Below are 14,805 nucleotides of genomic sequence, written 5' to 3' on the forward strand. Positions count from 1 at the left end.
GGAATACACCACGTCGATTCCAACACTCTTGTCACAGCACAGCTTAAAGCCCTTTCTAAAAAATTCGTACAACTCCAAGCTGAGATATCAAAAACCAGACTCGCCTGTGACACTTGTGGAGGAAATCATAAGACAAGTGACTGTAAACAAGTCGTCATGGCTATGGAAGAAGTCGATTTCATTGCTCGACAGAACAACGCTTTCAGCAATAACTACAATCCAGGGTGGAGAAACCACCCGAATTTCAGTTGGAAAGACGGAGGTAACACTCAAACTTTACCCGGATTCGAAAAAAGACCGATGAATCAACCCTTCCAACCTAAACCTCAATTTCAAGATCAGAGTTCTAGTAGCCATCAAAACCCACGCTACTCAAAGATCTAAGAAATGTTAATCCAACTTGTGACCAAAACAAACGAAGCTGAGAAGAAGGCCGACTCAAGATCTGTTGATATCAGCGGAGTAATATTAAAACATGAAGCCGATCTCAAAAGTCAACAAGCATCACTTCAGAACATAGAAACTCAAATCGGACAAATTGCCCGACAACTATCCAAAAGACCACCTGGCACCCTTCCAAGCAACACGATCACCAATCCGAATGCAACAGCTAACGCTGTTACATTAAGAAGTGGCACAACCACTATTGTCTCACCAACTTCAGAACCAGTTATGGAGAAGGAATCCCCTGAGAAAACGCAGGAAAGACTGATCCCGATAGGCACCTTACAACCTAAGGAACCAGTCCGAACATATGTTCCACCTATTCCATACCCTGGATGACTGAAGCAGGAGCGATTGGAAGCTCAGTATGGGAAGTTTCTAGAACTCTTTAAGCAACTCCATATCAACATCCCTTTTGTTGAGGCTATTGCTCAGTTGCCAAAATATTCCAAGTTTCTAAAAGAAGTGTTGACAAACAAAAGAAAGCTGGAGGAGCTCTCGCATGTCACCCGCATGAGCATTCAATTAATTTAATGCTTTATGCGGTTTTTGCAAAACTAGGGATAGGAGAACCAAAGCCCACCCGCATTAGCATTCAATTAGCTGACCGATCTGTTAAATATCCTCGGGGCATTGTTGAAAACATGCTTGTCAAAATTGACAAGTTTGTTTTCCCAGTAGATTTTGTGATTCTAGACATGGAGGAAGATAAAAGTGTACCTCTGATTTTAGGAAGACCCTTTTTAGCCACCGCAAAGGCTATCATTGATGTTTGCACCGGTAAACTCACTCTCAGGGTCAATGACGAGGCAATCACTTTTGACATAGGAAAATCTATACAATATCCGCAACAGCACGATGACACATTATACTGTGTTGACATCATAGATTCCATCGTAAGTTACTATATGCGTGATTCATCCATCAATACTCCCTTAGAAACACAAGTCTTAGACAAAACACTCAACAAACCCATTTTAGAAAACGAAAATCTCAACAATAAATACCACGAAGAGTCAGAAGTGATATACAAAATCATTGAAAACAATGAAAAATCAAAACCATCAATCGAAGAACCACCATCCTTAGAGTTAAAAGAACTACCAAAACATCTTGAATACGCCTTTCTAGAAAAAGATTCTCAACTCCTAGTAATTATTTTATCTCACCTTTCTAAAGAAGAGAAAGACGAACTTCTTAAGGTTCTTAAAAACCATAAGAAGGCTATCGCATGGAAGATCATGGATATCAAGGGCATCAGTCCTTATTTTTGTACTCACAAAATCCTCATGGAGGAAGAATACAAACCCGTGGTCCAACATCAAAGACGTCTCAATCCCAACATGCAAATGTGGTGAAGAAGGAAGTAATCAAACTGCTTAATGCCGGATTAATATACCCGATCTCGGATTCACCTTGGGTTAGTCCCGTTCAAGTAGTACCCAAGAAGGGAGGAATGACGGTTGTAATGAACGAGAAGGACGAACTAATACCAATGAGAACCATCACAGGCTGGCGAGTTTGTATTGATTACCGAAAGCTTAATGACGCCACAAGAAAAGATCATTTTCCACTTCCTTTTATCGACCAAATGCTCGAACGTTTATCTGGAAAAATGTTCTACTGTTTTCTTGATGGATTTTCCATACGGAACCTTCGCCTACCGAAGAATGCCATTTGGACTATGTAATGCTCTAGCCACCTTCCAGCGTTGCATGGTAGCCATCTTTCATGAAATGATCGGAAACTCTATGGAAATTTTCATGGACGACTTCTCAGTCTTCGGAGACTCCTTCGATCATTGTCTAAAAAACCTAGACAAAATGTTAGCTAGGTCTGAAGAAGTCATTCTAGTGCTCAACTGGGAAAAATGCCACTTTATGGTAAAGGAAGGCATTGTTCTCGGTCACAAGACCATATCCAAACTTCGGCCACCAACTTCAGTCAAAGCTATTAGAAGTTTTCTAGGTCACGCAGGTTTCTATCGCCGCTTTATAAAAGACTTCTCAAAAATCTCAAGACCTATGACCAAACTTCTGGAGAAAGACGCACCATTCGTCTTCTCTGAGGAATATGTTGAATCATTCAATACATTAAAATACAAACTTGTCAACGCACCAATCATGACCACACCCAATTGGACCCTTCCATTCGAAATCATGTGCGATGCAAGTGACTTTGCAGTTGGAGCCATACTCGGAAAACGCAAAGAAAAACACTTTCACCCAATTTACTATGCAAGTAAAACTCTGAACGATGCACAAGAAAATTACACCACAACAGAAAAAGAATTACTAGCAGTAGTATTTGCCTTTGAAAATTTAGATCATACTGTTCTTTCCAAAATCATAGTTTACACCGATCATGCCGCAATACGTTACCTATTCAACAAACAAGATGCCAAACCTAGACTCATCCGATGGATCCTACTACTCCAAGAATTTGACATCGAGATCAAGGACAAAAGGGGGCAACGAATGTAGTTGCCGACCACCTTTCACGCTTAGAATGTCCAACTCCTGAAGAACTTCACAAAGAAATTATCAATGATAATTTTCCACATGAAATTCTCAAGCGTATTCAAGAAGTCATAGATGAGGAAGATGAAAGTCCTTGGTTTGCCGATTTCGCAAATTATTTAGCATGTAAAATCTTAAGGAAAGGGCTCACTCATCAATAGCGGAAGAAATTCTTCTCCGATCTTAAGTTTTACTTCTGGGAAGATCCATATGTATTTAGAATAGGTGCGGATCAAGTTATTCGTAGGTGTGTGGCAGGCAAGGAGGCTTTAGACATTCTCAAACACTGCCATGAAGGACCAACAGGTGGACACCATGGTACCGCCACTACGGTCAGGAAATTGTTTGATGCAGGATTTTTCTGGCCCACTATATACAAAGATACACGTACTTTGATCCAAGCATGCGATGCTTGTCAAAGAGCCGGGAACATCTCATAGAAAAATGAGATGGCTCAAAAGGGCATTCAAATTTGTGAGATCTTTGATGTATGGGGAATAGACTTCATGGGCCCATTTCCTAACTCATTCGGAAATAAATACATCCTCGTAGCAGTTGATTACGTATCTAAATGGGTAGAAGCACAAGCTCTTCCCACTAACGATGCTCGAGTAGTTGTACGCTTTCTGAAAAAGTTTTTTTCACGATTCGGTACTCCGAAAGCCCTAATCAGCGACAGAGGTACCCACTTCTGTAGCACCTTGATGGACAAGGTCTTAGCACGGCATGGGGTTCATCACCGATTGGCAACACCATATCACCCTCAGATCAGTGGGCAAGTAGAAGTCTCGAATCGAGGAATTAAGAGAATTTTAGAAAGAACTGTGGGTATGAATCGCAAAAAATGGGCAGAAAAGTTAGATGACGCTTTGTGGGCCCTCAGGACGGCCTACAAAACTTCCATAGGAACGACACCCTTCAAGCTCGTTTACTGGAAGGCATGTCATCTGCCAGTAGAGTTAAAACACAAAGCCTACTGGGCCCTCAAAGCAGTGAATTTTGATCTAACGTTCGCCAGAGTAAACCGGGAAGATCAAATTCATGAGCTCGAGGAACTGAGAACATTGGCCTACGAAAATTCCTGGTCTTACAAGGAAAAGACTAAACGCATACACGACGCCCATTTAAAAGGAAACAAAAAATTTCAAACTGGCGATCGTGTACTGTTATACAACACTCGTTTACGTCTTTTCCCAGGAAAATTGAAATCCCGATGGACAGGTCCATACGTAGTTGAATCAGTTTTTGACTATGGGACAATCAAAATTTCAAGTTCAAATGGCCAAAAGTTCAAGGTAAATGGACATCGATTAAAGCCATATATCGACGGTCCACTTAAAGAAGTTTTGGAGGTATTAACCCTCCAAACTTCTTGAATAAAAACAAATTGGAAGTAGGGTCTGGCTAAGACCCTTATTAAACTAGGCCTTGTAAATAAATGTTTAAAAAAAATAAAAATAATAATTTATTGAAAACCACGGGGGCGTGCTTTCAAAAGCACGGTCCCGTGCCTAAAAATGTGTGCCGGCATCTTCGCTGCAAAAATCTCAGTCAGACTGGCTTGTAACAGAATTGTCAGAACAAAAACACGGGGGCGTGCTTTCAAAAGCACGGTACCGTGCTTGGCTTACTGGTTGGTTATAAAAGGCAACTTGTGTCATTGCATTCTTTGCACAAACCAAAACCAAAAATCTCTGAAAATTCAGCATGCAAACTGAGATGAGTGTAGCAATTCCCGCTTCCCGACATCCGAGAAACGATGCCCACCATGTTTCCAAAACCGAGCTTCTCTTGAAACTTCAAGAACTCATGAAAGAACTCACCGAAATGAATCTCCTTGCTGAGATGCGTCTTGTGCAACTCACCGAATCAGTGGAAAACATCAAAATGGAACTCCGAGACATCAATGAACAACTCCAGTTTCAAGTTCTCGGTTTCACGTATTTTCCACCACCAGGACCATTCGGAGGAGGAGAGCCTTTCGGGGAACTCTAGGAAACTTAACTTTCTGTTTTTATGTGTAAACAAGTGCATTAAGCACAATGTGTTAGTGTAGGTTCCCAGCCGGATCTACACGGAAATACCTCGTTCTACGTAGGTGCGGAATCCCTACGTAAGACGATACGAGTGTAGAAACGATATACGTTAAACACAAGCAAACACACGTTACAATAAACAAAGAACACGTTGTATTGCAACTAATAACACGTGATGTATCAATCATCGATTACACGAACTAAATAACTGATTACAAACAAGCCGTAACCTAACAGTTATATCATTCGACAACATCGCCTAACATGCTAGGCGAAGTTGTCACTAACTTCGCTTGTTCCACAAGTTCGCCTATATCAGGCGAACTTGTGAGACAACTTCGCTTAATCATAAATACAAAACATACTAACTTGATTACAGACACTAGATACTTAACTACTGACATCATGCACCAACAGAATCCCCCTTGGCAGTAGCTTCATATCTCTATCTTCAAACACGTGTCTCGTAATCCCAAAAATCTTGTATATTCCATCTTCAAGCATGAACGCCTTCTCGTACACAAACTGAAACTACTCTTTGATATTTCTTTGCTTCTTCTTTCCAGGCAGGAATGTAAAATATATTTTTCTCGTTCAGCACCTGCAGATCAGCTTGAGACAAATTCACTAAATGCATATGATCATATACTCTCATCAGCTCTTGTTCATCTTCATCCTCCATTACTGCTTCAGCTGTTTCACTATCAACGTACCACCATTTCAGATCTTTGAGCACATCCTTGGGCATTTGTTTCATCGGCACTTCTTTTAAGCACCGGATCGGCTTATACTTCATTATCATCCAAGGCTTGCCATCTGCTCTCATTCCTCTGTCTCTGTCTTCTACGAGCTTTCCTTTCTGCGGTTTCAACAGCTCGAACTTTTTCTCCTTTATGCTTTCCTTCCAGACTATCTTTCCAGTGATCCTAGCCATGTTATCATCACTCCTGTTTATCAACCCCAACCTGGCTAAGTCCTTCACTTCACACTCAGGCAACGTATTCAACGATCTCAACAACCTCTTGAAATACTGAACCCCATCATACCGTTTAATCACAAAGAGCCTCAACTGCTCATCATATAACCAGCAAATAATCTCCTTTTTCGCTTCAGCATAACCTTTGATGTTGTAGCTTTTCTTGAACATAGTAGGGACCGCCGGTTTCTTAGTCTTTACGAACCACTGAGCGTAGCCTTCTTTCCATCTTGGCTGCTCCTCCCATTCAGTCTCATCACATTCCGTATTTTGACCTAAATCTGACTTTTCAACTTATGGAATTTCATGTTCAACGTTATCCTCCACAATCTCTCCTTCTTCCACTTCATCGTCAATCACGATCTCAGCCCCTATCTTCTCAATCTCTTCCATTGGTAACACATCATCATCACACATAACGTCATCATCTAACACCTCCTCAGCATCCACAACCACCACATCATCACCCCCTGAACCGCCAGCTGCACTCGTTGACTCCCCCTGAGATGTGGAAGTCCCAAGAGCTTGTTCAGTTCTTGGCAACTCACCACCTGCACCTTTCGATGCATTGGGATCATCGTCTCGATCGTTGCTCTTTTTTGTCCTCAGCTCGTCACCCTTACAGCTCGTCTCCCCCTGAGATGCCAAGAACTGTTTCAAGGCATCAAATATTTTACCATGCTCGATCAGGAGGGACGACTGAATTTGATTCTCCGCAACGAGGCGCTGAATAGCATGAGTCTGGATAAGATTTACTCTTGATTGTTCTGCCACGACCCTTTCAAGCGCTGCTATTCTTTCCGAGTCGGATATGGTTGCATCGAAATCAAACCTTATATGTGATATGTCTTGAGCGTACGGAGGAGGGATTCTCAATGTAACTGGCACCTCAGAAACAGGTGGAAACGTAACCGCAGGTGGTATCGTAACCGACAACCCTGCAGTGGCAACAACTGTCGACTCAACAAACCTTGCAACGACCTCCGATGGAGTAAGAGTTGGAGGGGCAAGGACACAATCTCCAGAGCCTGGAGCTGAAATGTAGTGGGTGGGATGCCGAAGGAAGATGAGGTAGTCACCACGGGAACATCCGCGGCGCTTAACCCGGTAACTGGCAGTGATGAAGGGACCATAGTCATACCAGACAGTGCGGGTGGAGTGAAACGAACCACCCTTGAGCTCTCACCAGCTCCCGAACCTGCACTCACTCTTTCTCTTCTCGATCTTCGAACCAACCGATGTAAATCTTCCTCAAAATCCGAATCACTGTCATCGGTGTCTCTCTTCCTCTTCCCGTGAATTCTTTCTTGAGTAATCAGAATCTGTTTTGCTTCATTCATATCATCATTTAAAGAGTCAGAATCAGTCTCCGTCGTAGCTGTCATAGCCACATCCACACTAGTAACCCGAGCAACCGAGACTTGCACCTCTTCTTCTGGATCAACACGTTCCATATCGAAGAAACCTTGGCCGCCAAAAGCAGCTTCAAGGTCTACATTTTTCTCCGGTGCCACAACAGGAGCAGCAGGTAAAGCTTGTTGTACCTCAGGTGGTGGTTGAGGTGCTCCAGCCTGTTGTGGTGCCGGATCCCGAAACTCGTCCCCGCGAGCTGCAACATAATCGGGATTGATCAAGTACCCAAACAATGGAGTATGTCGAGGACGGAGCTCAGGCTTACTTCTTGCACTTGATGATCTACACTGAGCGAAGATTCTCTTGCTTACACTCTCCACATATCTAATCGGGCGGCGCTGAGGTAACGTGGGAGCAACGTGATTCAAGATCATTTGAAGGAATCTTGGATACATCAGGAATCTCTCACGCGCCACCGCTCGTCTTTGACGGTCTATCTCGTAGAACACCATCTGACTAAAGCTATAACGCTTATTGTAAGTCAGTGCAGTCATCGCCGACTGCATCGTCGCACCCATTCCCTCTGTACCAGCCTTTCTTCCCGACATACACACGATCATCACGTGCATGAGAAAGCGCCATTGGTCTAATAAAAACCCCGTGCGTCTCTGAGTTTCCCCCAAAGGACCAGAATGGCCCATTCTCAGAAAAGCACCATCTCTGAATGGAGCCACGAAGTCGGTAGGGTCATTTCTCGTTTCATCCCCAAACTGTAAAGCCACCCTGATCTGCTCAGACGAGAACTGCACTACCTGATTGTTAACCGTTGCACGCATAACTGGGGGCTCGACTCGACAATCATATTCCACTGTCTGCCAGAAATCTTCTATGTTTGGCAAAGAGATAGGCAGTGTTGTAGTAATAGCGTGGAAGATACGCGAGCGGATAAGAAACGTGATGATCTCGCGGAAATCATCAACACCGCTCGCATCCGGGTCCAAAGTTATGTACATGTTATGCCCCGGGAAAAACTGTCGGTTGTTGTCTCCACCTTCATCACCACCTGCACCACCTGCTCCAGCTACAGCTGCCATTTCTGCAACAAAAACAGTCTAAGTTAGAGAAACGTCGAAGCAAATCACAACTTCGCCTATGACCATGAGCGAAGTTATGATTTATACTTTATAGGCGAAGTTAGGGGTGGGGCGAAGTTGGAAACAACTTCGCCTTAACTTTAACTTCGCCTGATAACAGTTAATTAAAAATAAGTTAAGGGCTAGGCGAAGTTGATGATAACTTCGCCTAACCACAACTTCGCCTCTTATTCTGTTAAACAATTAAATCAACAGGCGAAGTTAAGCATTAGGCGAAGTTAAGGATAACTTCGCCTAAACTGCAACTTCGCCTGAATCTGAAGCGGCAACAAATTAGACGGCCAAACGACGTGTAGTTGGTGAATTTGGAGATTGAAGACTCTATAAAACATGTTTTTAAGACGATCAAGTTGATTACGACCACGTTATAACAAGTTTGAAAAGCGGGTGTTGAGGTTTCGAATGAACGGGGTCACGTATCGGACCAAAACAACCTCTTATTATTGCAATGGACATAGATTATCATCTACACAACACCTACACACCTTTATATCGTATTAAAACTGAGATAAAACAACGAGTTGTGTGTCGAGAATTAACTTCGCCGAGAGATTATTTGTTAAGTTCGTTGGTTTTTGAAAAAGTATAAAGGGTTTGACCAAGATTTTCTTTATATAGGGTCAAAGATGAACATGCGAAGTTGGGGCTAACTTCGCTTACCCCTTAACTTCGCCTGTTTTATTAACTTCGCTTGATAACAAAGTTACATAACAGACCCTTATAATTAGGACGTTATGCCACTAACTTTTAAAACTTCCTTTAAAGAGTTAACTGATCCGATCAAGAACCAAGTAACCAGGTATAAAATCATAAAATGACATAAGTAGAACAAATTTTAGAAATAAAGTACACGGGATCAAATTTCAGTCTCGACAGGGACTACCACATTTTAGAAAAGATCCGAACAGGAATCATACTAATTAAGTGACTGTCACACAGATCCATGTTCAGCTGTATTATGACATAAAGAAACAGGTTGTAAGCAGATAAACAAACTTAGTATAGTTTTCATCGCTTCTGTGATACGGATTAGGTTCAATTAATCTCAAAACTTAAATGGGCAACACATCAGAGATTGTGATGCCTCCTATCTATTCTCAAAGCTTATTTGGCTTTCCCCAAGTCACCTCGAGTTGACCTCGACCCGTAGTGTCTGAATAAATAGTAAGTACTCTTCGATCTTTAGACTCTTCTTCCCGTTCTCTTTCTTGCCTCATGATTTATAAGTATTACATTATAAGCTTTAGAAGGCTTAAAATTTTTTATTTTTATTTTTTATTTTTATTTATTTATTTATTTATTTATTTATTTTTATTTTTTTTAAATAATAAGATTTACACAGCTTCAAGTAAACTACTGCAAGTCCCGAATCTGGATCACTGCAGTTTCTTGACAAACCATCTTCTCGGGAATCAGAACACTCACGGGCTCGTGTATGACTGGGTAATCGCTTTTCTGCCTATCATTCGGAAAGATATATATGGAGACATGCACAACTCTTAAGGAGTTTCCACGTAAGATAGAGGAGATTTAGTTAGTATCACTTCTACTTTTACGCACCATAAAAAGCTACCATGACATACAATGACTGTTCTAAAGTCTTTTAGGCCTAATAACTTCACTAGTTAAGTACACAGAATTAGTTTATCTATCACTTTCCAAGGTTGGATCAATTTTCTTTTAAACATAGTAAAGAAACTTCTTACGAAGTAGTAGACTAGAAAAATTATTTCATCTCCCCTTTTAAAAATATTTTTAACTTCTATCGCCCCGATCAAGTCGAAGTCTTCAGGTAAACGGCTATCCTGAAGATCCAATGGATCAGCTGGACCGACCACATACGAGTATGTGTCCTTCTAACTAATTATGAACGACTAATTTTCAGCGAAAGAATAAAAACACATCATAAACCGCCCCGGTCACTTTCAGTCATCTGGTTAATGGCTATCCTCATACTATACAGGTAGAAATGAGGACCAAACATATCCGAAGATATGTCCTTCAAACTGAAGCAACCGACATAATTCTAAGCGATAGTGACGTTTTTTTTTTTTTTTTTTTTTGAAAGTAAAAACGAAAAACACGGTTACTCGGGATTGATCATCCCATTTAGCTCAACAAGGTTTTGAAAACGAGTTTTGTCAAACGCTTTAGTAAACAAATCAGCGAAATTATCTAACGAATCAACCTTTTCGAGCACTATCAATTTCTTCTCAGCACAATCCCGTATAAAATGATGACGGATGTCAATGTGTTTAGTTTTGCTATGCTTTACGGGATTGTTAGTTACTGAGATAGCAACAGTGTTATCTATGCAAATAGGAGTATGAGTGAAATTTAGACCGTAATCGCGCAATTACTGTTGTATCCAAAGAACCTGGGAGCAGCAGTTCGATGATGCCATGTATTCTGCTTCACAGGTAGAAATGGCGACTGAGGTCTGCTTCTTGCACTGCCATGACACTAATCTGCCTCCAAGAAACTGACATCCACCTGTGTCGACTTCCGATTCTGATTGCATCCTCCATAATCAGAATCCGTGTAGGCGACTAACTCCAAGTCTCCCCCTTTCGTGTACCACAACCCTAGCTTAGGCTTGCCTTTGAGATAACGCAATATCCTCTTCACACCTTTCATGTGAGATTCCTTTGGGTTTGCCTGAAAACGAGCACAAAGACAAACTGCAAACATAATATCAGGTCTAGATGCAGTTAAATACATCAAAGAACCTATTATTGCCCGATATTGGGTGGGGTCCACGTCTGAATCACTGTCTGAATCAGCACCCAATTTATGGTTGACGCAAACTGGAGTATCAAATGAAGTGCTGTCCTCCATCTTGAAGCGTTTGAGAACGTCTTGGACATATTTAGTCTGATGAATGAACATCCCATCTTTCTTCTGATCAACCTGCAATCCTAAAAAGAAAGTTAGTTCACCCATAGCACTCATTTCAAACCTCTTTTTCATGACGGCTTCAAACTCCTGACACATGGCGACTTTTGACGCAGCAAAGATGATGTCGTCCACGTAGACTTGAACCAGAAGAAGGTCTCTTCCTTTTCTCTTCACGAACAGTGTGCTATCGATCTTTCCCCTTTCAAACTCATTCTCAAGCAAGTAATCGGATTAAGTTGCATACCAGGCACGAGGGGCCTGATGTAGCCATATAGCGCTTTACTTAGCTTGTACACGTGATCAGGAAAGTCTGGGTCAGGAAAACCCAGAGGTTGCTCAACGTACACAACCTCATCGACTTTACCGTTAAGAAACGCACTTTTCACGTCTAACTGGAACACCTTCATCTCCTTGTGTGCAGCAAATGCCAAAAACAAACGAATCGCTTCCAATCTCGCCACAGGAGCAAACACTTCATTGTAGTCAATCCCTTCTTGCTGATTAAAACCTTTTACAACCAGCCTTGCCTTGTTCCTGATAATTATCCCTTTTTCATCTCTCTTGCATTTGAAAACCCATTTTGTGCCAATCGCATGCACATTTTTCGGTTTTGCAACCAATTTCCAAACCTCCATCTTCTCGAATTGGGCTAACTCTTCTTGCATGGCTTCGACCCACGAGCTGTCTTTTAGAGCCATTTGATAGTTCTTTGGTTCTAACTGGCTAATGAAACAGGTGTACAAGCACTCGTTAATGATACCTGTTTCTTTGATACTTGCGTAAACACAGGTGTCCTCATTCAAGCTTCGTCTTGTTTGTACACCATCAGACAGATTACCTATCACGTTCTCCAAAGGGTGATATTTATGAACTTCTGTATTCGGCACTGAACTGACTTGCAGATTGTCTTCCAGGTTCGAAGATAGTTCATCAATGGGAGATTGTTGCTGAGAGTGAAAAGGATTGAAGAATTCGTCTTCAGTAGAGGTAGCAGGAGTGTCGATAGCAGTTGACGAGGAAGGTTGACATTCATCGTACTGCGGTCGTCGCACAAAATTTTCTTCCTCATCATAAAGAATCTTCGTAGCTATTCTCTCATCAACTTCTGCACAATCCAAGTAAGGCAAATTAAAAGATTTAAAAAGCTTATCATAATCGAAAGCCCCAGCGGGTCCCGTGCTTGGTTTTGGTGATTTGTAACTTGTGATGTCAGTGTTACACACCACCTCAACCTTGCTAGTCGATACATTAAAGACTCGTCTGTTGGGTGTCCCAACAACATATCCGACTAAAATACCTTCGTCGGCTATCTCACCAAATTTTGAGTTCGTCTTTAATATCGAACACGGGGACCCGAATGGTTCGAGACCATTCAAGTTAGGCTTTCTACCATGCATAAGTTCATAACATGTTTTATTCAATCTTTTAACAGTTAAAACTCGATTAAGGATATAACAGGCTGTTGCAACAGCTTCAGCCCAGAACACCACAGGAAGTTTAGCATCAGCCAGCATGGTTCTGGCTCCTTCAATTAGCGTTCTGTTCTTCCTCTCAGCCACCCCATTTTGTTGCGGAGTATACGGAGCGCTGTACTGGTGGTCTATCCCTTTCTGTAAGCAGAATATCTCCATCTGATAGTTTTTGAACTCTGTCCCATTGTCACTCCTGATGTATTTAACCTTTCTCCCCATAATATTCTCAACCTTGGTAATCAAGTTAATTACCAACTGAACCGTTTCATCCTTTGTCTTCAGGAAATATACCCAAGAATATCGAGAGAAATCATCAGTTATCACCAAGCAATACGATGTTCCACCTAGGCTTTTTACATTCACGGGACCGAAGAGATCCATGTGAAGTAGGTCTAGGGTACTGACTATTGAATTGATCTTCTTGGTGTGATGAGGTTTCTTGTGTTGCTTTCCCTTTTTGCACGATAAGCATTGGTCTTCAAAGTTGAAATTTTTTAAGGGAACACCAAGCACCAGCCCATTCTTGACAATGTAGTTCATTTTTCAAAGATGTATATGCCCCATTCTTCGATGCCATAACTCGGACTCCGATTTAGTTGCTTTTGACAGAAGACATGATTCTTCTGTTGCTATCTCAGTCGACCTCATGTCCATTACATATGTATTCTTTTCCCTTGGAGCCTTCATCACTATCCATGCCTCTGGTATCTTGAAACCAGGATACAGTACAATCGCTTCATTTTTGGTAAAGTGCACAGTGTAATCTTTGTCACAGATCTGAGACACACTTAGCAAATTATGCTTCAGCTCTTCAACGAAATTCACCTTTTCTAACTTCATTTTACCATTAGTCACCGTCCCAATTCCAGTAATTCTACCACCACTCTCTCCAGCAAAACTTACTCTACCTCCCTGAACAGGTTTCCATTTGTGTAACAAATTCTTGTTACCAGTCATGTGCCGGGAACAGCCGCTATCCACAACCCATAGATTGTTTGCAGCCCTGTTCAACTGTTCTTGCACTATTAAAGCAAAGGATTAAAATCTGGGGACCCAAGACCTATTGGTCTTGGCTCGATTAAATATGTTAAAAGGCATCCCGTACTTTGGCTATCCAAAGTTAGTATTAGTATGATTTCTGTAAGTCCTAAAAGGATACCTTCTTGTAGATTGACTATGGGGCCATCCAAACCTTCGTGAATTAAATGAATTGTACCCAATGGTTTGGTTGTTAACTGGGAAAAACTGAGATTGACATCTTTGAAATCTTGGTTTAGTCAAATGTCTGAACATTGGTAAATTTGCGTTCTGTCTATTATAATAATTACGGTTTGGTTTATTCTCAGTTTTCGGAAGCCTCATACCTCTGAATCTCTGATCTAGAGGGCAATCAGCAATCAGGTGTCCTATTTTATTACATCTGAAACAACTCATGTGTGCAACTTTCGTCCCAACAGTTGTTTTAGATGTTGAGGTTGCATTACTGCCCGTTTGTCTAACATATGGTGGGACATACGGGTTTAGTGGAGAATTCTTTTCAGTTGGTTTATGGTCCTCTCCACGTTTTAGTAACACTACCTCTTCTTTTGTCTCACTAGACTCGGATGTTTTGTCCGAATTTGATGAGACAGAACTAGGAACAGAAATCTTAACATTCGAAACAGGCTTACTCGTTTCGCTGTTACTAACTTCTGGATCTTTAATCGTAACCTTAACAGGAACTGTCTGACCAATTTCAACATCAACAGATTTCTGATTACTAGGATCATACGTATAGTTATGATTATAAGGTGGTGGAACTTCAGAATATCCAATTCCTCCCCTTTTAACTGGGGAACGTTGATCACTTACGAGGTGATCAAGTATAGCAGAGGAATTTCTAAATTGCTCAAGCTTTCTGTTTAGTTCCACCACTTTCACCTGGTAATCAGCTATCTGTTTATCCCTTTCAGC

The sequence above is a fragment of the Bidens hawaiensis genome, unplaced genomic scaffold (genome assembly GCF_021521415.1).
Source record: "Bidens hawaiensis isolate Kalapana, Puna unplaced genomic scaffold, B.hawaiensis_p1.1 tig00020038_1, whole genome shotgun sequence".
NCBI classification, from domain to species: domain Eukaryota; kingdom Viridiplantae; phylum Streptophyta; class Magnoliopsida; order Asterales; family Asteraceae; genus Bidens; species Bidens hawaiensis.